Source organism: Balaenoptera physalus (genome assembly GCF_965194825.1).
Source record: "Balaenoptera physalus genome assembly, chromosome: 14".
NCBI lineage: Eukaryota > Metazoa > Chordata > Mammalia > Artiodactyla > Balaenopteridae > Balaenoptera > Balaenoptera physalus.
The window spans coordinates 33,695,395-33,716,723 of NC_138893.1; the positions used below are offsets into that span (position 1 = coordinate 33,695,395).

General features: G+C 43.4%; 1 protein-coding gene across 6 annotated transcripts in view; it reads right to left on the reverse strand.

Annotated features, from left to right (window-relative positions):
- Window positions 1-21,329, reverse strand: part of PLPP4 (phospholipid phosphatase 4) — a 567,054-nt gene that overhangs the window by 424,552 nt on the left and 121,173 nt on the right. For 2 of the 6 annotated variants that reach the window (XM_082424835.1, XM_082424834.1), the window contains exon 2: window positions 6,919-12,036. The gene's annotated coding sequence lies outside the window, so the exon portion shown is untranslated. Of the gene's footprint in view, window positions 1-6,918; window positions 18,464-21,329 lie in introns of those variants that run through there. The other 4 variants (XM_082424836.1, XM_082424837.1, XM_082424833.1 and 1 more) reach the window with 3 other exon arrangements.

The following is a 21,329-nucleotide window of genomic DNA, read 5'->3' on the forward strand; positions in this document are numbered from 1 at the left end:
TTTCTCTAATAATTAGAGATGTTGAGCATCTTTTCATGTGCCTTTTGACCATCTGTATGTCTTCGAGAACAAAAAGAAACGAGGACAGTTTAAGAGACCTCTATTCATTTTCTGTTGCTGCCGTTCAAATTATCACAAACCGAGCAGCTGAAAACAACACAAATTTATCATCTGGCAGTTCTGTAGGTCAGAATCCAGGGCATCTGCTGGTTTTTCTGCTCCAGGTCTTACAAGGCCCAGATCCAGGTGTCAGCGAGCCAGGCTATTACCTGAAGCCTGTGAGAGTAGAATCAGCTGCTAAGCTCACTCAGGTCTTCGGCAGAACTTGCTTGAGGTTGGAGGGCTGAGTTCCTGTCTCCTTGCTGGTCATTGGCCAGGAGCCTCTCTCAACTCCTTAGGCTGCCAGAATTCCTCATCCTGTTGCCCTTTCTGTCCTTAAACAGTGCATTGAGTCTTTCTCACACGTCGACTCTCTATGACTTCTCCTACTGCATCCCTCCTGCCCCCAGCTGGAGAACATTTTCTGCTATAAATGGTTCACACAATGAAACTGGATGAGAGGCTACTCTCCCCATTTTATGGTCTGTAGCGTTAATGACACCTGCAAAGTCCCTTTGACGGTGCAACAAAATATATCACAGGTTATATGGATTAGGGTGTAAATATCTCTGGAGGCCCCACTGCCTACCACACAGGCAGAGGGAACAATACACGCAAAGGTATTGGCATAGAAACTAAAATAAGGTCAGTGTGGGCAGAGGAGAGCAAGTGGGAGAGCAAGGAAGAACTGGGCCGGCCTAGGCTGGAGGGGTGGCCAGGGCCTGGATGCCACAGGCGTTTCAAGCCACAATAAGAAGTTTGAGATTGTCTTCTATGTGCTTTGGAAAGCCATGAAAGGCTTGTAAGCAGGGGGAATGTGGTCTGATTCACGTTTTAATGATTAGCAGCTGGGTAGAGAATGGATGGGGGGAGGGGCAAGAACATAAGTGGGGCGACCAGTTCGGTGGCTACTGGGTAGTCTAGATGCGAGACGGTGCTGGCCTGTGATAATGGCGGCAGTGGAGCTGGAGGGAAGGAGGAGATCTGAAACATGTTTTAGAGCAGATTTGTTGATGGATTGGATGCAAGCGGCAAAGAGAGGGGTGTTAAGAGTAAGAAGGAAAGACAGCAGGAAGAGCAGGTTTGGGGTTGAAGATCAAGAGTTCAGCCATGGACACATGTTGCTGAGATGGCTACCAGGCATCTAAGCAGCTCTATAAAATAGGCAACACATGTTTTTGGAGGCAGGCAGACGCCACAGAGTTCTACCCACCCCAAAAGATTTTTCCAGCAGTCACTATGGTTTGAAATTCTCATCACTGGCCTCATTTCATTAGGGAAAGGTTTGGGGTCTCCAGGAGGGTACTGTCAAATGGCCTATAATGTGCTCCACACTCTCACATAACATTACAGCCCCATGTCTGCAAGCTCCCTGCTTAGGAGGCTGTGAGCCGGGAGCGGGGGGAGGAAGGGACAGGCTGGGATGTTTTTGATGACGAGAGACAAGCCCAGGGCAGGCCCTGGGAGGCGGCTGGAGCGGGAGGCATCTCAGGAGGAGACTGTCAATTAGGGCCTGCATGAAAGATCTGCACCAAACCACTTTCTGTTCAGCTCGAATCCCTGACTGCAGAGACAAAGATGTCAATTAAAGAGAAGCACCTGAGATCTCTGTGAGGCGCTTGTCATCCACAGAGGGACAGGAATACTAGCTTAGGCAGAATCCATTTCCACTGCCTGCCAGAAAGGTACATGCACAGGCTCCCCTGAGCACGCCCCGGGGCTGAGCAAGGGAAGTCAGCATGAAGTGGCACAGGTCTCGGCACACAGGTGTGTCTGGACGGGCATCGAAGGTCCTATTACAGTTCCCAAGAATTACTCTTGATCCTCTCCTCCACCTGAAGGTATGGATGTGCCGTCTCCTGCAGAAACTTCCTTCCTTTCAGCCCAGTGCAAACTTAGGAGTCAGACTACACGGTTTTGTAGCCCAGCTTTGCCATTTACTGTGTAACCTTAGGCAAGCTGCTAAACCACTCTGCGCCTCAGAGTTCTCATCTGTAAAATGGACATGCAAGAGGAGGACTGGGGAGTCCACTCCTGGGATAGCAATGTGAGGAGCTCTGCAGACCCACTCCCCAATGAAACAAGCATAACTGATGAAAACTATTTAAAAACAAACAACCATCTAAAGTCTCTGAAAATTGTCCTAAGGGTACATAGCAAGTGAAGAAACACTTATTCAAGAAAATCTACTACAACTCGCTAAGACTGTGAAAGGCTGTGGCACCTGAGCCACAACCCCCTCCCTCCCTCCCTCCCAGTTCAGCCCCCACCCCCACCCATCCACTCTGGGCAGCTGTGGCCAAGAAGAGGGCGTCCTCTCCCCTCAGCTCCTAAACAAGGGGTACAGGGCACTGGGAGGAGCAGGTTGCCGGCATTTCTCTTGCCTCCGACTCCAGCTGAAGAGGCTAAATTCCTGGTGAGTTCAGCCAAGAGCTCGGGGCTCCTTTCCTCTGCACCTCTCCCATTCACAGGATGGATGCTCTAACCCGAGCTTATCAAGCCAAGAATACCGGGGCCCCAGTTGCACCTGCCCCCTCCTCACTCAGAGGGCAGAGACGCCACTCTGAGGGAGGCAAGCTGAGAAGACCAGAGGCTACTGCCCGCACCCAGTGCACGGACTGGTGCTCAGAGCTTCTGGGGGAAGAAGCAGTCCCCAAAGGAAATGATTTTATTTGAAACGGAGTGTGGGAGCGTTCAGGCCTAAGAGTGCTCTTGGAAACAATGGAGATTTTGATCATCAGAAAATAAGAGGAGGCTGGTAGCCTCTCTCATTTAATTGCAGGAAGCTAAACCACAGGCCGGCTAGTTCACCAGAGAGAACTAGGAAAAGAGACAGCTAAGAAGAGCCCTACTGAGGTCAAAGCAAACCTCAAAGACTGGCCTCAAAAACTACCCCTGACCTCATTAAATTGTATCAGAGATGGAGCAATTGATGCCCCAAAACACTGTTGAAAACAATAGAGCAATCAGCCAGCAAATAACGGAGACTAACATCTGGGTGTGATACCAAACAAGGCAACCATCTTAACAGAGAGATGGGGAGAGACACAGTCAAAGAGAGCCCCCCGCTGAAACCGCTGTTATCCCAGGGTGACTGTGCACACACCCTTTGCTCTGGAACTCAATCATTTCACTTTCTCTCTGTGCATAAAGGAGGTCAATAATTTAAATGAGTACTGCAGAGATTAAGAATAATTCTACATCACCAACACTAATACGTATAAAATAGATAACTAATAAGAACCTGCTGTATAAAAAAATAAATAAAATTTTAAAAAAAATAATAAAGGCACATTTCTGATCATCTGTATGGCCAACTTAGAATACTCCCCTTGGTTTTGAGGCTTTTGTGTTCTTTATGTCGTTTTTATCACATCAAAGACAAACAGAATAATGGCACTTTACAAATAAAAGCATCACAGTTCTTTAAATGGGTAAAAGTGTTAAAAATATTTTTTAAACATTTAAAAAATTTTATTGAAGTGTTGTGTTAGTTTCAGGTGTACAGTATAGTGATTCAGTTATATATATATATATATATTCTTTTTCAGATCCTTTTCCTTTATAGGTTATTACAAGATATTGAGTATTGTTCCCTGTGCTATACAGTTGGTCTTTGTTGGTTATCTATAAAAGAAAAAAAAAGAATAATTCTACATCACCACATTCATGGAATTATGCTCAAATGAGACAATGTTTGGTAAGGCACTTTGCAAACTACAAAGTACACCACATGTGTTGGGTAGCATTATTACTTAACAGGGCAATCAACATAAGGCAGTAATTAAGATGACAAATTCCAGGGTGAGGCATGTGGATTCAAAGCCCAAAGGCATTGTTTCTTGACTTTGGGGGTTACTTAGCTTCTATGAGACTCAGTGACCTCATATATGAAATATGTTCTGTATGTCACAGAGAACACACATAAATTTCTAACACATTGCCTGGTACCCAGCCAGCGACCACCAGTGAGCGTTGTTATCATAAACTAGCACTAATATCTGACCATGTTGCTTTAGAAGCAGAATTTACTGGGACCCCAAAGCCAAATCTGAAAATAGAAGATTGACACTAATTCATTAACTTGATGGAAACAAATAAGATCTAAGGAAAGATGTACCAGCCACTTTTTAAAAATTCAGTCATTGATCTGTTAGATGTTGCTGGTAAATTTCCATATTCCCAAGAAGGTTTCACTTTATAAAGATAGTTCTAGGGTGCATCTGAAGGGTTTTTGCTGGTGGTATACAGTGATGTACATTGTAGTGCTTTTGATTGACATTAGAAAGACTTTCAACAGTTTCTCAAAGGCACGAAAGGATTATTCTTTCATCCTTCAACTTCTATTTAATAGAGATCATGAGAACATTATTTAGCTGGAGCTGTGTTGCTTCTGGTGGAAACACTGGGTGTCCTTTTTGAATTTATACCTTAGGTTGGTCCCTATCTGACCACTTTGTTCTCTAGATGAAAAGGTGACCCAGTCTCCATAGAAGAAATGATCTGCTGGTTTCAACCAACTCAAGAGGAAAGCAACATAGCTTTGTTACATTAATATTCTTTTTTAAGCAAGCTGCCCTAGGGGTTTTCTTTTATTGCAGCCTCTAAAATGGATTTAATGTCTAAATGTTGACCTTTACAAGGTAGCTTGTAGACAATATCCAAGTGCATATTTACTGAGACATACCACCTACTATGTGTGCACTGATTTTTTTAAGCCACAAATTCTCTTTAACTTTACCTACTGAAAACATCCCCTGCAAAATAATGCTTCATTCTTTTTGCACCTCCAAATCCTACAGTACAAAATGTAAGTGAAATCTGTATGCAGCATAGTGGGAGTTGGAGTGGATCTGACTTTTGTTATAAAATAGTATCTTCAGTTCTTGTTGTTAAGTAGCTTTTCCCAAGAAATGTGTTAAATTTATTCGAGTACAGAGTACATTCATACCCAAGTGATTTACATTTTCGAAGCATACAAATCACTGTCCTGTGCTCTTCAGCTAAAAGTTAGATCCCGGGGTCACTGCTGTGGCTCAACCTACCATCAGGTCCCCTCCCCACCCCGACTGCCACAATCAAGTTGAGGCTTCTGTCATCTCTTGTCTGGACTGACACAGCAGCTTCCTACCGGACTCTCTGCTGCCAGCCGCAGGCCCCCTAAGCTGGAGGAAAGCTTCGGGGGTGGGACAAACAGTGGGTGCAAAGTATTATTCCTTCCCAGTGAATTCAAGAAAAGCGAGATACTGTGAACAGTGAAGAAAGGATTCATAGGCACATGTTCAATATTCCTTCTACATGTGAATTTTTATAAGTAAAAATGCTTGTCAACAAGCAACTTTTCATTCTGACCAGTTGGGCGCCAGCAAGAGGTTAGGTTTCTTCTTAGTTCAATGTTGTGAGATTCATTTAAGTAAAATAATGCTCTCTCTCTTTACTGAGAAATTTATGTTGAACTCTACTTTATGCCCAAAGGCTACTAATGCTCTATTCCCACATCTGAGCTCTACCTGACAATGAACTGTTCAAAAGCAGGTGGCCACAGGCTGCAGGGTGTTTACAAGGACGTGGATTGCTAAACTCTTAATACCCATCAAACTTGATGAGCCACCTAAAGTAGCACTCAGAAGTAAATTTTATATTGTCCCCACCGGGAGTGGGAGGGAAAATGGAAAGTAGACTGCACACACACCACTCTTGTTCTGCCCTCTTGGGGTCTGACCAGTGGTGTGCTGGACCTAGCTTATACCAGACGAGAGAGGTGACCATTACATTTTCAGGAATTTTGTGAGCTAAATTTTAACCACAGTCATTATTTAAAATCCAAGTTATATAAATTTACAATTAAACAAATTATAGAAAAACAAAGGCAGTGGCTTCTCAAAACTCATCACGTCCTAATTATTTTACTATCCTTTACAATCATCTATGCTCTTGGGGTTACTTACATCTATTTTATCACCACAGACAGAATGCTCTAGAACGGTGTGCTACTGTGCATTCCTTCCCAACTCCACCTTAGGGATGAAATCAAGCCGAACCCTGTGGGGCTCCTGGGCACAGGAGCCTTTCTGTGTACCCCGTTTCTTGTTTGTAGGAAATAGGCTTCATTCAGCCTCCATGACCTTCCCTGAGCTCCAAAGGGCAGGTTCAAGTAGTTACTAATCAAGGGACGGAGGGGATGCGGGAGACAAAGGAGGAGCAGTCAAGAAACAATAGTGCAGCCTTGGGGCAGCGTCCTGGTTCCCCCTCAAGGGATGTACATAACAATATCTTTGAGCTCTTCTGTAGAACTAAAACCCCAACCAAATGGAAGATGTTAACTACCTGATGAAGCATTCTTCATTCCAGAGAGAAGGTCACAATTCAACAACCTCGAGAGAACCACGGAAGCCCATCATGAGACCACCTGACACAAGATGATCTCTAGATTGAAGGAATGCAGGCCCTGCAGGCACCCTGATCCTTATCGCCAACCCTGCCCCTTGACTATAAGACTTGTCACAAACCACCACCGCCCCTTCCCCAGGTTGGGACACACAGTTTCGAGGGAATAAGCCTGCTGTGGCCCCCTTTGCCTGGCAAAGCAATAAAGCTATTCTTTTCTACTTCACCCAAACTCTGTCTCCGAGATTCAACTTGGTGTCGCTGCACAGAGGCTGATTTTTGGTATCAGGGACAGCATGTTGGTTAGCCTGAAATCAGACAGGTGGGAATAACTACCCCACAGAAATCAGTAAATGACACAAATTAGGGCTCCCCATGCCCCTTCACCAGAAAAGGTTGTTGAACATTTAGGGGCCCAGCACTGGCTCTCACCTACCTCCAGTGTAGAGCTGTCAGGCAGGAGGCCGCACATCCTCCTCACAGCGGGTGTAGCTCCTGGAGACGGCGATGGGCTCAGGAAGAGTCATATAACCCAAATAGGGCCGATCAGAGATCTTTGGAGAGGAGTTCAATGCACATAACGGCAGAGTGGAGATCTTTCTCTGAGATTATAAGCTGGAGGTACATTTAAGCCTGGAGTTGCTGGGGATCTTCATGTGGAAGGAATCTGTCAGAAAAACCACACAAAAGGAAACCAGAATGAGTGAGTAAGAGAGAAGGGGGGTTAGCCGTTGTGACATCATTTGAGCACCTTGATCCAGCTCTACCTGAAATTAGGCAAATTCCTGGAGTTTGCAGATACATGAGTGAAAAAATTCCTCTGGGGCTTGACAAATTTTAAGTTCTTTGTTTCTGTCCTTTATAACGTAAAAACTTCTGACCTACATACTTCTCTTAGTAGGATTTAAGCAGACCATTGGGCGCTGGTTTAGGTTTTGTTCTTACTAAGCAAATACTGCCAGCCTCTTTCCAGGAGGGAAAGGGGAAGAACAGAGCAGACGGCAGAGCCGGCCTCCTGCCAAAAAAATGCAACCTAACAACACACCTATTAATGCAAAGCCTCTGAGTATGCCTTAAGGGAGACTATTTTCAATATCCAGGGACACAAAATGCAAAAAGTCAAATACATTCCAAGCACTAAGACCTCTGGATCCAAATCCCACCCCCAAAGTTTCAGATTAAGTAGGTCTGGGATGTGGCAGATGAATTTGAATTTCTATCGAGTTCCCAGATGATGCTGATGCAGCTGGTCTTGTGACCATACTTTGAAAACCATCATTTGTACATCAGAAGTATAAACATAGAGATGGAAGACACCAGTTTGGGGGTGTGGGCTATTCTCCAGATCCTATCCTCCCTTCTCGGATCCCAACACACAGGGTGGGGTCCCACGAGCCATGTTTGTGCTACTTGACTCTGCCACTTGTTCAGAGCTGATCAAAGTTGGACCAATTTAATGATTTTTCCCAAGAACTTGAAACTTAGAAGAGAGACAGAGACTACAAGTCATTGTAGCCAAGTCTCAAAGGATCAGCTTAGAAAGCTGATCCAGAACTCCTGCTGCTGAGGCATCACTGTGTGTTAAGAACAGAGGCTCTGCAGTCAGCCTGCCTGAGTTCTAGCCTCTGTGCCCGAAGTAGCTCATTGGCAAACCAAAGGTGACAATAATAAGACCAATCTCATGGGGTTGCTGTGAAAATTAAACGCAGTTTTGGCCCAGGGCCTGGCATGTAGAGAGTGCTCAATAAATGTCAGCTACTGTTACCCCAGTTGTTGTCATCATTCCATCGGGGAACTGACAGGGCCCCTGCCCTTCCTTCAATTCTGTGAGCTCTCACAGCAGCCTTCCAATATACTCCCTTCTCTTAAGTTATTCAAAGTGGGTTCCTGTGGCTTGCAATCAAAGGAACTTAAGTAAAATACAATTATAGAGAAAAGCTTTTAGACTGCCTACCCTGGTGCAGCATCATCAGCCAGCAGGTACCAACCAACCCAGGAAATCACTTCCCCCTTGCTAACACAGCCCGCCCTTCATTCAACAGGCATTTATTGAGTGGCTCTTAGATGAGAGGCACTGCACCAGACCCTGTGGGGAAAGCACTGAATGAGTTTCCAGCCTCAGAAGAAATCAAGGCTTGCACACATTAACTGAAAGGCAAGGTAGGAGGCTGAGGTGGCCATCAGAAGATAGTAATAAAGGTGCAGTGCCACCACTCCCACTCAGGACCACTGGAGCTTAACCCCTCATGGGAACGTGGGGAGCCAGTATAAACTCAAGACAGCAGAGGTATCCCACCCAAGAGGCTACAGAGTCGGAGTACTGATACATGAAAGCCCATCAGTCACTGGTGAGGGCTGCTCCCAAGGGCATTAATTCCCCAGAACTTTCCACCTGCTCTGTGGGTGACAAAGCAGGCTCGGGCCAAGAGAAATCACCCAGGCAAAGAAACCCAGGTGCTGGCAGTTAGGAGTCAAGCCTTGCGCACTCAAGTGGCAGAGCTGGGGGATCTCAGTGGGGCACCCACGGCATCTGCGAGGCTTCGTGTGCAGACAGATGGAAGAATGAGCAGGAGCACAGCTAAAAAGAGCGATTTCTGGCGTGCAGCGTCTGCGGAGGGACCGCTGCTTTTCCTATACTTTGCCTTGCTGTGCCACTGGACTTGCAAAAAATACGTACATTGATTTAAAATTGTTTTAACTTATAAAGAAAAAAAGGAGCCCACTGCCCGCCCCCACCCCAGCCTCCTCATTGGGTGACTCAGCATTTCGTGGAGTGTGATATTCATGATACTAGTGGTCTCCAAATGGATGGTAGGAGCAAAGGATGAAGCTTCGTTACTAGTAGTTCACTATTTATTTCAATGTGCACCAGGAAAAAACATAGCTGGCACATAAAATCTATGATTTTACAGTCATGTTATTCCTTGGGATGAGGCTAACTTTTTAAAGTAAATAATAGTATGGGTAGTGTAGGAATACCAAAAAAATCATGGAGGTGGTTGGTGGTCATGTGACTAGAGCCTAGGAAAACGTTGCCTTGGATAATAACTCTGAAGGAAGCATTATTTCAGGTGTGGCAAGTTAAATGGAAACTTGAAGGAAATAGGCGCTTTAATCTCAAACACAACTGAAGGTGGGGTGGGCATTTAATTGAGGGCAGAGGGGAGTCTGGCCTGTGCTGCTGCCTTTGACACCTCAACCCCACTTCAGACACACCTCTCCATCATCCTGACTCTCCCCCGAACTCTGAATACCTATTCCAGTGATAGATGAGCCAGGGACATACCATGGGGAGAGAGGGCTATTCAAGAAAGGGGACCACACTTCTGGGACTTGGTTGCCTCCCTCAAGGCCTGCTAGAGGGTGATGTCATGGAGTAAAAAGAGTGTGGACTTGGGGACCAGACACAGCAGGTTCAAATGGGCACCAGCCCCTGCAGGAGGCTTGGGCAAGTCACTGCCCCTCTCTGAGCCTTCGTTTCCTCAACAGTAAACATGGAGTACACTTGATATGATGTGGTGAGAAGGGCACTTTAACTCTGTGGTCTTCCTCCCAAAAACCCATAGCCTTAATCTAATCATGAGGAAAACATTAGACAATTCACGTTCCCAACTAAGGGACATTCTACAAATACATGACCAGTACTCCTCAAATCTGTTAAGGTTGTCAAAAACAAGGAAAGTCTGAGAAACTGTCACAGCCAAGAAGAGCCTACGGAGACCTGATGGTCAAACATAATGTGGTTTCCTGGATGCTTTCCTGGAACAGAAAAGGGATATTAGGTTAAACAAAAACAAAAACAAAACAAACAAAAAAACACTAACAAAATCTGAATAAAGTATGGACTTTAGTTAATAATGTATCATTATTGATTCATTCATTGTGACAAATGTACCACGCTAATGTAAGATGTTAACAATAGGAGAAACTGGGTCTGGGGTACATAGGAACGCTCTATCCTGTCTTTGTAATTTTTCTATAAATCTAAAACTGCTCTAAAATTTTAAAAATGGAAGCACACCTCCTCCTTCACAGGGCTGCTGGACGGCTCAAAGAGATGTCGTATGGGAAGTTAAGTGACATACCCAAGGCTCTCAATAAATATTAGTTTAAGAAGCCGTAAGACAACTGGAAGTTCCAAGAACAAATCTTGGTTTAATGGGAGCTCAATCAGTCTTCCCATTTTACCCTTTCTTCATACTTATTTATCCCCACATTATTCCTTTTTTTCACCAAATTCATTATTTAACCAGTCTTAGATACCAGCACCCATTTTTAAGTTTGTTTCCAGAAGTCTCTCATAACACTAAACAATAATAATAATTGAAAAATGAACAAGTAAACAAAGGTTAGCTTCCTTTTACTTGTTGAAACAAAAGCAAACTGGAGGGTGTGACTGTACAGACTATCCCATACCCCAAGCCCAAACGGTCTCACAGTCTCATTCGGGAACACTTCAGGGCAGTTCTCAGACACGGAGCAGAGAGCCCACAAATGCCCAAGGCTAGCGGGATGTCCGAGTGAGGCCGCACTTTATTTACCAGCAGAAAGGGGCTGCTTGTCCTCTTAAGTGCAACAGGGAGCTTGACCAGAAACAAGCCAACCCCGAGAAGGGCTGCAGCTGTAATACCTCCGGCCGAGGCCTGTGCTGGGCCTGCTAGGACAAGCCAGCTGATAAATGAAATCTCTGTCTTCACACAGATCCGCCACCGGGCAGGGGAAGGAAAGAAAGTCCCTCACCCCTTGCGATATGAAGCCTGTATGAACGCTTCACAAGACAGAAAGATAGCCCAGGACCCTGGCTCAAAGCACTGATTTGAGGCTAACGTTCCTCTATTGAGCGTGCAGACTGCGTTGAGCCCAGAGCCGCTCAGGAGAAAGGGAAAATTCATCTGCTGATTACATAAATTGACGTCTTAGGATCGCCTTGCAAAATCATATTTTCAGTATAGATTCGTTGCTTGCTTTTTTATAAAGGCTTTCTCCCAAGAACACTTGGCTGTATCTTACTCCTTCCAAAAAGTCAAGTCTGCCTTGTCTTTTACTGGTTGAGGACTACAGGGGCCTGGAAAAGGCAAGTGTGGCCCTCAATCATGCCTGCCCCTGCGTGCTGAAGCAGACTGGAATCACAGCTCTGGGTCAGTCAGTGGCTCTGCACTCCAGCTCAGGTGCTGGGGAACCGTGGGGCGATGGGGACACGGGAGAGGGGCAGCTGCAGGGGCGATGGAGGAGGTGGGTGGTCCTGGGAGCTGCTTAGGAGGGCAGGCCCCTCATTCGAGGGCTCTGTGCCATGGCTGGAGGGCTGACAGCCTGCCATCTCCCCGTGTCCTGGAGCTCTGAGGGTGGCCTGGGATGCAGACCTTTGCTTCAAACCATGTTGCAGTATCCTCACCTTCTGCCATGAGGTGAACAGGCCAAGGCAATGATAAGACGCTTCCCCTGCCGGCCTGCGGTGCTGCTCAGAACAGCCTGGCACTTCAGTGACCGTCACCCAGCTGGGAAAGGCCCAGACCGTGGACTCAGCGCCTCTGCAGCGTTTCCCTCACTAGCCTATAATTAAAGGAACACAGAGACAATAAGTCATAAAAGGAAAGATTGGTATAGTTAAATACTTTATAACTTTAAAGTCTTTATGAAAAAGGAGAGTATAAATACAGTTAGAAAGCAAGCCACAGCTAAAGATAACTGCAACTTATTTCACTGACAATATCTATTGCCTATAGATGTTGATATGTAAGGATAAAACTTTTATCCTTACAATCAATAATAAAAAAACACAACCCAGAAGACGGAGCCTGAGTTGCCAAAAAATATATGAAATGATGCTCAGCCCCACTAATACTGTGAGGTTAGCAAATGGCATCCAGGAGACATAGGGTGGTTAACAACATGGGCTGGCTGAGCCCCAGAAATAATAATAACAGACTGAGCAGGAGAAAGGCCCCTCACATGGTTTTGTATAATCTCAGGAAGTGGGGGGAGGGAGGTCCTCCCCTGCTCCCCTCCAGATACCCTTTCCAGGAATACAATGAGGTTTTCTTTCTTTAAAAAAAAAAAAAAAAAACTGAAGCAGCCATGGTAAAACATAATATTTAAGAAACTTGTGCGGTGGGCACATGTATTTATTTTCTGAAAATTTTTTGCATGCTTGAAATATTTTATAATTTTTATAGAGCTCATAAATGATGAAAAATGAATGAAATGATGACACGAAAAACAAAGATAAAGTCAGAAGAGGACCCCACGATGCAGAAGCAATTCCCTTGGGCACAAACCTCGAGGGGGTACAGTCAGCCTCCCCTCCCCACTCCAATGGCCACGTGCCTTGCTTCATTCCCTGGGTTACGCATGGCCTTGTGAGGGGGCCTTTCTCCTGCCCAGTCTGAGGCCAGTTTGGGGACCCACAACCCATGTTCCAACCATACTGACTCTGATAACAGGACAGAAAGACTGAAGTTTAAAATTTTGGGTATAAAGAAAGTGTGTAACTTTCACATTAACCAAGCCCTGATTTTAATAAGAATATTCATTACTTATTATAAATGTGGATACTGGGAAAGGGCATGACCTAAGTTCTTATCATTTATTACAGACTGTCTTTCAGAAACAAGACTTTCATTTAAATTTCCTGAGGTTTGGGTATGTCTCCATTTCTGATATTTAAAAAAAAAAAAATTCACTGTGAATACAAATCAGTTCAGGTTGGGTCAAAGATAATTATATTACTTTCCAAAATATCAAAGATTTGTGCTTTTGTATCCCATGAGATGCCTGATCACAGCAACCTGTATTTCTCTGTGATGGCAATTAAGTGCAAGTAGCAAGAACCTATAATTTTAGCCTTGAGGTTGACTCAAATGGGTGAAAATATTTAGTTTTCCTTTGCTCTTTCTATGGGTTCACATAATGAATTAGATGCAGGGCTCTCTTTCTTGATTATTGCTTTAGAAAGAAACTGTCATGCCTCTTGACTCATTTTCAAAAAGAGATGATAGCATACTTTATTATAGGATTTTTATGTATTGCTAATATCTAGAAAACTCAGATTAATTCTCTCTATACAAGGAGAAATTGATTGAGTGAGTTGGATATCTATAAAAGTCCATCAATTGTGACCTGAAAACTTTATAGAAGAGGGCACACAGGACCCAAAGAGAAAAATATAAATCTGACACCAGAGACATAAAATCATACCCAGAGGTTTATTTAAGATTGATCTAAGAACCATGGTATTCAATAAGTAATTTTTTAATACTAGGTAGTATAAATTACCTATAGGAGGTGGAAGACATGTGAAAAAATAGCTAAAAATATACTCAGATTTATACAGCATAAATTATTTATAGGCATTTAAAAGCCAGTCTTATATAAAAGTTCAGGTGTAAGTTTTGAAGAGTCTGTGATAAAATATCACATCAGTGGTCACGGGACAAGCTCTAAACCTCAGGGAACTTCAGTGGAAGAACACTGGACAGTTTTTGTTTGCCTGGCATGCTCTTCTGACTCCCCCTCGAGAGAAGCCCATTCCATGGAGTTCAGGTAAAATGAACCCTTACTTACTTGCATAAGATGCTGGGTACCTGATGCTTGGCCCTCCAAATCTAATCTCCACCCTTCCCCACCCTGCTCTGAGCCCTGGGAAGCTGACCAGTCTGGCCTGTGTTAACAGTTCCCTGGCATTCTGGCTTCCAGTTGGCCGGGCCCCATGGGAGTCACCAGTAGCAGAACAAAGGCAGAAGGAAAGTGAGGTCGAAGAGTTTATTCCCAGCTCCTTCCCCATCAGGTGCCACAGCCAAAGTCCCCAGCTCCTATCAGAGGTACTTCCAACGTCCAGTAATCGCCCCCTCCTTGCTCCTCAGGCACAGGGGTGGTGACAGCAGCCTGGAGTACTGTATCATCCCTTTTGCCGGTTTCCCTAGATCCTCCCCTATACCACCGCAAATGATCCATTTATGAGCCATCCATTTCCTGCCAGGTCCCTGGCTAACATCCTTGATCCTCCCCTTCCAGCTTCACCAATGGGCTGAGCCCTGGAAGTTCTAGAACAAGATCATCCAAACAGCTGGTGCTCCCAGTAAAGAGCGAGCCTCTCTCTTGATTGCTGTAATCAAACAAGAAACAGGTTTGGATCACGTTTTGGAAGAAAACTCTAGTAAGAGAGTAAAGGAAGATTAAGAAGAAGGCAAAACTTGAGGCAGAAAGACTAGATTTTTTCATGGCTACTACTTGCCAAGTACTATGCTAGGTCCTAAGAATGCAACATAAGCAAAGACAGTGGAGTCTAGAGTCTAAAGAACTCATTGCATCTGAAGTGTTTTTATCTCCTTCAGCTGGACTGAACTTCATTTGGGACATAACACCATTTACAAAATCACCCCAGATTTAAATGTCCAATGCAGAAGTTTCTGGTTTATTTTCCTCAGGTCATATTTAGATAGACCAGAATAACCCAATTTTGGAGGTACAGTTCTTCTGCAGTCATTATAACAATGATGCATTGTCTAATTTAATCTTCATGACAGCTGGAGAAGGAAGGTATTGTTATTATCCCAATTTTACAGAAGAGGAAACTAAGGCTTAATATTACACAACCAAAAAGTAGTAGGAATGCACTTCAAACCCAAGCAATTCTGACTCCCATCCTCCATATCTTTTATTTTTTTCTCACTGAAGTATAGTTGGTTTATAATGTTGTATTAGAAATTAAGAATGTAGCCTTACCATTAGGGGGAATTGAACCCTGCTCTCCTGAGTGACAAGCAGGCATACTCACCACTATACTAATGAGGAAGGTACTCCACCCTCCATATCTTAACCTCTACCCCATAGTACTATAATCTTTTTTCATGATTATCTAATCCAATCAAAATGGAATCTTCTAATCTAATCACTTAAATAAAAATTAATTGGGCTTCCCTGGTGGCGCAGTGGCTGAGAATCTGCCTGCCAATGCAGGGGACACGGGTTCGAGCCCTGGTCTGGGAAGATCCCACATGCCGCGGAGCAACTGGGCCCGTGAGCCACAACTACTGAGCCTGCGCGTCTGGAGCCTGTGCTCCACAACAAGAGAGGCCGCGATAGTGAGAGGCCCGCACACCACGATGAAGAGTGGTCCCCACTTGCCGCAACCAGAGAAAGCCCTCGCACAGAAACGAAGACCCAACACAGCCATAAATAAATAAATAAATAAATAAATAAATATTTTTTAAAAATAAAAATTAATTACACCAAGGAATGATTGGTAGGAAAATGGTAAGCTCCCATACCATTCATACCTCAGAAAACATTATCAAAATTAACATTCATGCACATTTCAACATTAACATAGCAAACCGAGGTGTTATTCATACCATTCCAGGAATATTGTCACATATCTCAACAAAGCATTCTTAGTAATGGAGTCCTAGCACTGTTTGGGGAGAATCTCATCTATTTTCGATTGTATCCATAAAATCATAGAGACAGCTGGAGGCTCTCCAGTTCAATCAGGTATTAGCACTTGGTGTTTAGCTGACACTTCATTATCATTAGTTATGACTGAGCTACAACACACTTTTTAATGAGTGCCTATGATATTCTCTTTATTATTTGCATTTACCATCAAACCATGGTACTGTAAAGCACAGCACACTCAGGTTTTAGTAAGACGTGTGCATTTAGCTTCGATTAGAGCAGCTTTTTCTGCACCTGCCTCTCATCACACAGGATAGGGACTCACTGGCTTGTCACCAGAAACTGAACAATGACGTTTAATTTGGAGAGTCTCAGTTCATTCAGATGTCCAGTGGTTATGAGTGAAGACATCGTCTGGTGATAGAGAAGGAACTAGGTCCAATTAGAAAGGAGAGAAAGACGTTTCAGACACTTGCCTTCCAAGTAATGAAAGTACTCTGAAAGGACGCTGGCCTGGGAGAGATGTCATAACCACACACAACTGCTCACCATTTCCACCATCTGCACTGGAATCTTGGGGTGCCTGAAAGGCACAAAAACAGGAAACCTGGAAATATGAAAACCTGGTTGTTTGGGCTAAATTGGGTAAGTTAGCAAACAGACGGTAAGTGGTCCTAAAGGGCATGCGCCTGTGCGCACACGTAATAATCAAAGATCTCACAGGAGGAATGAGTCAGAGTCCAAGTGAGCAAAACAAAGTTGGGCATTAGCCCAGGGTGATGGATCTGAAATAGTAAAGGCACATGAGATCAGCAAGGGTAGGAAGGAGATAGTAACAATTCCCCACAGGCTACAGAACCAAGACAAGATGCTCAGAGAGCAAATGTGAGTGACCAGCACCAAGGAGACCAACTCTTTTAAGGGAATCCATCCTGGTCCAAAACCTCTTATTTCCCAGGACTTGGCTGACCTAGATCTGCAGGCAGATAATCTGCTGAAAGTGAGGAGTCTGGGGGACTTAAAACGTGGCCTTACACTGAGGTTACTTTGTACTTGCTGCTTCTTTCTTGATCCCAGGGACCCTTAAGCCCTTTCCCTTCTCTCTCTCAGCACCATATTCTATTATTCACATTGGCTGTCTACAATGACCTATTTAACTGGGTTAAGTATTCAGTGCTTTATTTCTCTATATGCCAGGTATACACAGCTTAGAACCAATTTTTAACCTGAGATGAAGAAAGTTTTCATTATGAACTACCTGAAATAACTAGCAAGGGTTTGCCAATTACCATAAAATGGAAATTCAGCACTAACAGGCTGACTGTGGATTATAAAACTTTCTTTAAAAAAATAAATAAATGAAATCAAAACACTACTTTAGACCATCAAAAAGAAGTTGTGATGGTTACTTTTCTATAACAACCTCACTGGCCATGGGGTGCCCAGGCTAAACATTATTTCTGGGTGGGTCTGTGAAGGTATCTCCAGATGAGATTAGCATTGGAGTTGGCGGATTCAGTCAAAAAAATTGCCCTCCCCAAATATGGGTGGACATCCAATTCGTTGTGGACCTGAACAGAACAAAAGGCAGAGGAAGGAGGAATCCAACCTTCCTTTATCTGCTCCCACCGTTGAACTGGGACATCTCATCGCATCTCCTGCCCTCATGTTAGGATTTACACCACCAGCTTTCCTGGGTCTCCAGCTTGCAGATGGCAGACCATGGGATTGTGGGACTTCTCAGCCTCCACAGTCTCATGAGCCAATTCCCCATTATCTAGATATAAATATAGATACATCTCCTATTGGTTCTATTTCTCCAACGAACCCTAATGCAGAAGCCAAAATTTTACCTGAGTCTTTACATTTTTTACTCTATTTATTGCCAAAGCCATGTCTATATTATCATATTCTAGGATTTTTATGTAACTATCTTCATTTTTAAGAAAGATACATGGGGGCTTCCCTGGTGGTGCAGTGGTTGAGAATCCCCCTGCCAATGCAGGGGACACGGGTCTGATCCCTGGTCCGGGAGGATCCCACATGCCATGGAGCAACTAAGCCCATGGACCACAACTGTTGAGCCTGTGCTCTAGAGCCTGCGTGCTGCAACTACTGAAGCCCATGCGCCTAGAGCCCATGTTCTGCAACAAGAGAAGCCACCACAATGAGAAGCCCACGCACGGCAACGAAGAGTAGCCCCTGCCCGCCGCAACTAGAGAAAACCCACGTGCAGCAACAAAGACCCAATGCAGCCAAAAATAAATAAATTAAATTAATAAATTTAAACAAAAAAGAAAGATACACAATTGCAGTCACTGGAAGGTAAATGGGAATAAAAATGAAACAGGTCCTGCCTATCACAGTGTCCAGAATTTTCCATAAACCCACTCTGTTGTGGTTGCCAAAGTCCTTGTTCCTTGTCAACCCCAAGTCAGACATCAGGCCAGAAAGCGTTCACACAATAGGCACAGAGACATTGTTAGCAGTCAGGTAAACTGAAGAAAAGGTGAAAATTACTGATTTTATAGATGCAAATATTAGGAAACTTGAATAAAAAGTTATACCTAGTGTGGGGGAAAGAACTTTTTTTTTTTTTAAACATCTTTATTGAAGTATAATTGCTTTACAATGGTGTGTTAGTTTCTGCTTTAAAACAAAGTGAATCAGTTATACATATACATATGTTCCCATATCAGGGAAAGAACTTTTAACTAAACAATTGCGTTTAGGTTTATTATAAAACGTACGGAAAACAGAGTCAGTATATAGTAAAATCAATAGATAAATCCAATACACATTAAGCTCCAGATTGCATTGAGATTATTTTTCAAATAAGAATTCCACTGCTAGGGTACCTGCTAAGAGATACACGGGAGATCTTTAAAACAACAACAACCTGTTCAATTGCAAGGTGACAATAATTCTTTGAGCTAATATAAAGCCACAGATATAATTCCAAGCTTAACACAGTAATGAAATATTAAACACCATGAAGTAAAATGACTGCTTGTTTCCCGTGCACTTTTTCATAATGTGTTTATCTCCAAACCCGCTTTAAGCCCCAGCACCTGACTCATTGGCCATCTGCCCTCAGTATCCTTGATAATCACTGGGAAAACAGGACGAGAGCCAGCAAAACTCACTACCATCACCAATTTCCTAGCACAGCAATTCCTACCTGAAGAATGAATTTCCAAGTGTCCTTCCTGGGAAGGGAGAAAATAAGGATGGAGAGAAATTCTTTCTAAAATTTAGCTCTGAGATCCAAAACCTACACCTACCCCAGGCTCCATTATAAACCTCTTTTCCTGTAACTATGAAAACTGTACTATCTTCAGGCAACTCAGGGACCTGGAGACCTCATAAAATGAGAGCTCTTCAGAGGTCAAGTGCTGCATAAATCTCCTTAAGCTTGCAGCACTCATTCCAAAATGTTAAGTTATTATAAATAATCCATGGAAGACTGACCCACATGCTCAAATGACATTTGTTGAGGATCTGAATGTCTTTGCCATTGTTATTCAAGGAGGGTCTCAGTATAGTCAGGCAAAACGTGTAGGTCAAAGACAAGAAGATCAAGTGTGACAACTCTAGAAGGCTGAAAGGAAAAAACTGAGCATGCATTTAGAGGTTGGTCAACATGTTCGTCATGGAATTTAAAGTCCAGGTAGAAAGGGACCACCCCCCCTCCGATTCTAGATGAAGTCTTACAGGAAGTAGCTTGGAGAGGACCCCTGATGACTTGTGAACTTGGCTTACATGAGCATTCCTTTCCATATTTCAACTTATGCTCAAGTCACTGCTGACCATTCTCCATGTTCCTACTATACTTTTTAAAATACTCATTAGCTTTCTAATGAGGAGATCCTATTGGGTCTGTTCTCTGTGCTGAGAGAGATATTTTATATTCGGATATTTTAGGAGTGACAATGTTCTTTCAAACCTGGTTGGTGTAAATATTTTTGACTGATGCAGCTCTAAGTTTGTCTTTTGTTTGCCTAGCCTGACAGTTTAATTGAAAGTTCTTCTTCCAAATGCAACTGATCAGAGCTTCTCACTCGAGGGTTCCGTAATTGGTTAGGATATACCTCAGTAATTTTAAGCGCCTGCCTCACCTCCTGGTGTAGAAAAACTCATAAACCGCTCAAGAGCTCTAAACAGCTCCTGCGTTCACTGTGCCGCCTCCTTCACTGGGAGGATAAGCAGCGTCTCTCCACTCGGTTTAACTCAAATCAGTGACACATCTCAAGATTTACGCTCCAGGTAGTGCTCTTATCTCCCACTTCACACGCACGGCCTGCTTCATGTCGAGATGAGCTATCCATTTGAAGGTTTTAAGCGACTTGTTTACCATCACGCTTTTGAAGAAATGATTCAGTATTCTGCTTAGGAGCCAATCGCATCCCAAAGAAACTGCTTTTTTTCCTTTGAACTTGGAGCAAATGTTTCTCTCGGGTTCTGACTGAATTCAGACTATTATCAGTGGGATACCAACAAAGTTTGGAGCAAGATGTTTAAGAGACATATGGAAAGCATCCAGAAGAAAGTAATGAAAATAAATAAAAGGCTGCAAAAACAAGACTGATAAAAGGATAAATGAACTGAGACAAAATGTCTGGGAATGAATCCCTTACGCTACCTGGCTCACTAATGCAAAAATGTCATGTGCTTATAAACATTCATTTACATACGCCACTTAGTGTCTATTCAGAAGTCTTTCTGTCCCAGGTCCATAACACCATTGTCATCAATCTTAAAGATGCATTGGATTCCCCTGAGTTTATAGGAGTGTACCACATGTATTAGAGGTTTTGGGGCAATGCGACTGCTACTCTCAAGAAGTTCAAAATTTAGGAGTTATCTCAAAATATGACGAAGTGAAAATAAGGTCTTACCATCAAACTATGAATAGTGAGTGAGGACCCCAAGGACAACAGAGGAAAGATGTCATCTTTCCTGTTCCAAAATCAACCACTAAATATATACATTAACCAGTCATATGTGTGCAGCTCTATACAAGGTACTACAGTCACCTTCAGTTGTTATTTTCATTTTTAAAGATTATCCCGATATTCCCATTTTGATGCTGCCCTTCTGAAACAGCAACTAGAACAGTTCCTGGCATACATAGTTAGTACTCAGTGAATACCTTTAGAATAAATAAGATGGTGCATGAGTGACACACATCTTATTGGGAGCTGATTATAGTTACAATTGCCACAATGCAAATTTCAGAGTAAGAAGCAGATAATTTTGACCAAATAACAAAATTACAAACAGTTAAATATTTTGTTCAGAAGCTTCTACAGCATGTGCCCTTTTTCTTAGCATTTTATTCTTCAAAGCCATCTGCAGCAAATAATTAGACCAAAGACATCTGAAACCCAATGTGTGGACTCCCAGTTAGATATGAAAAAGGAAAGGCATTTTGTACTTTATGCCTTACC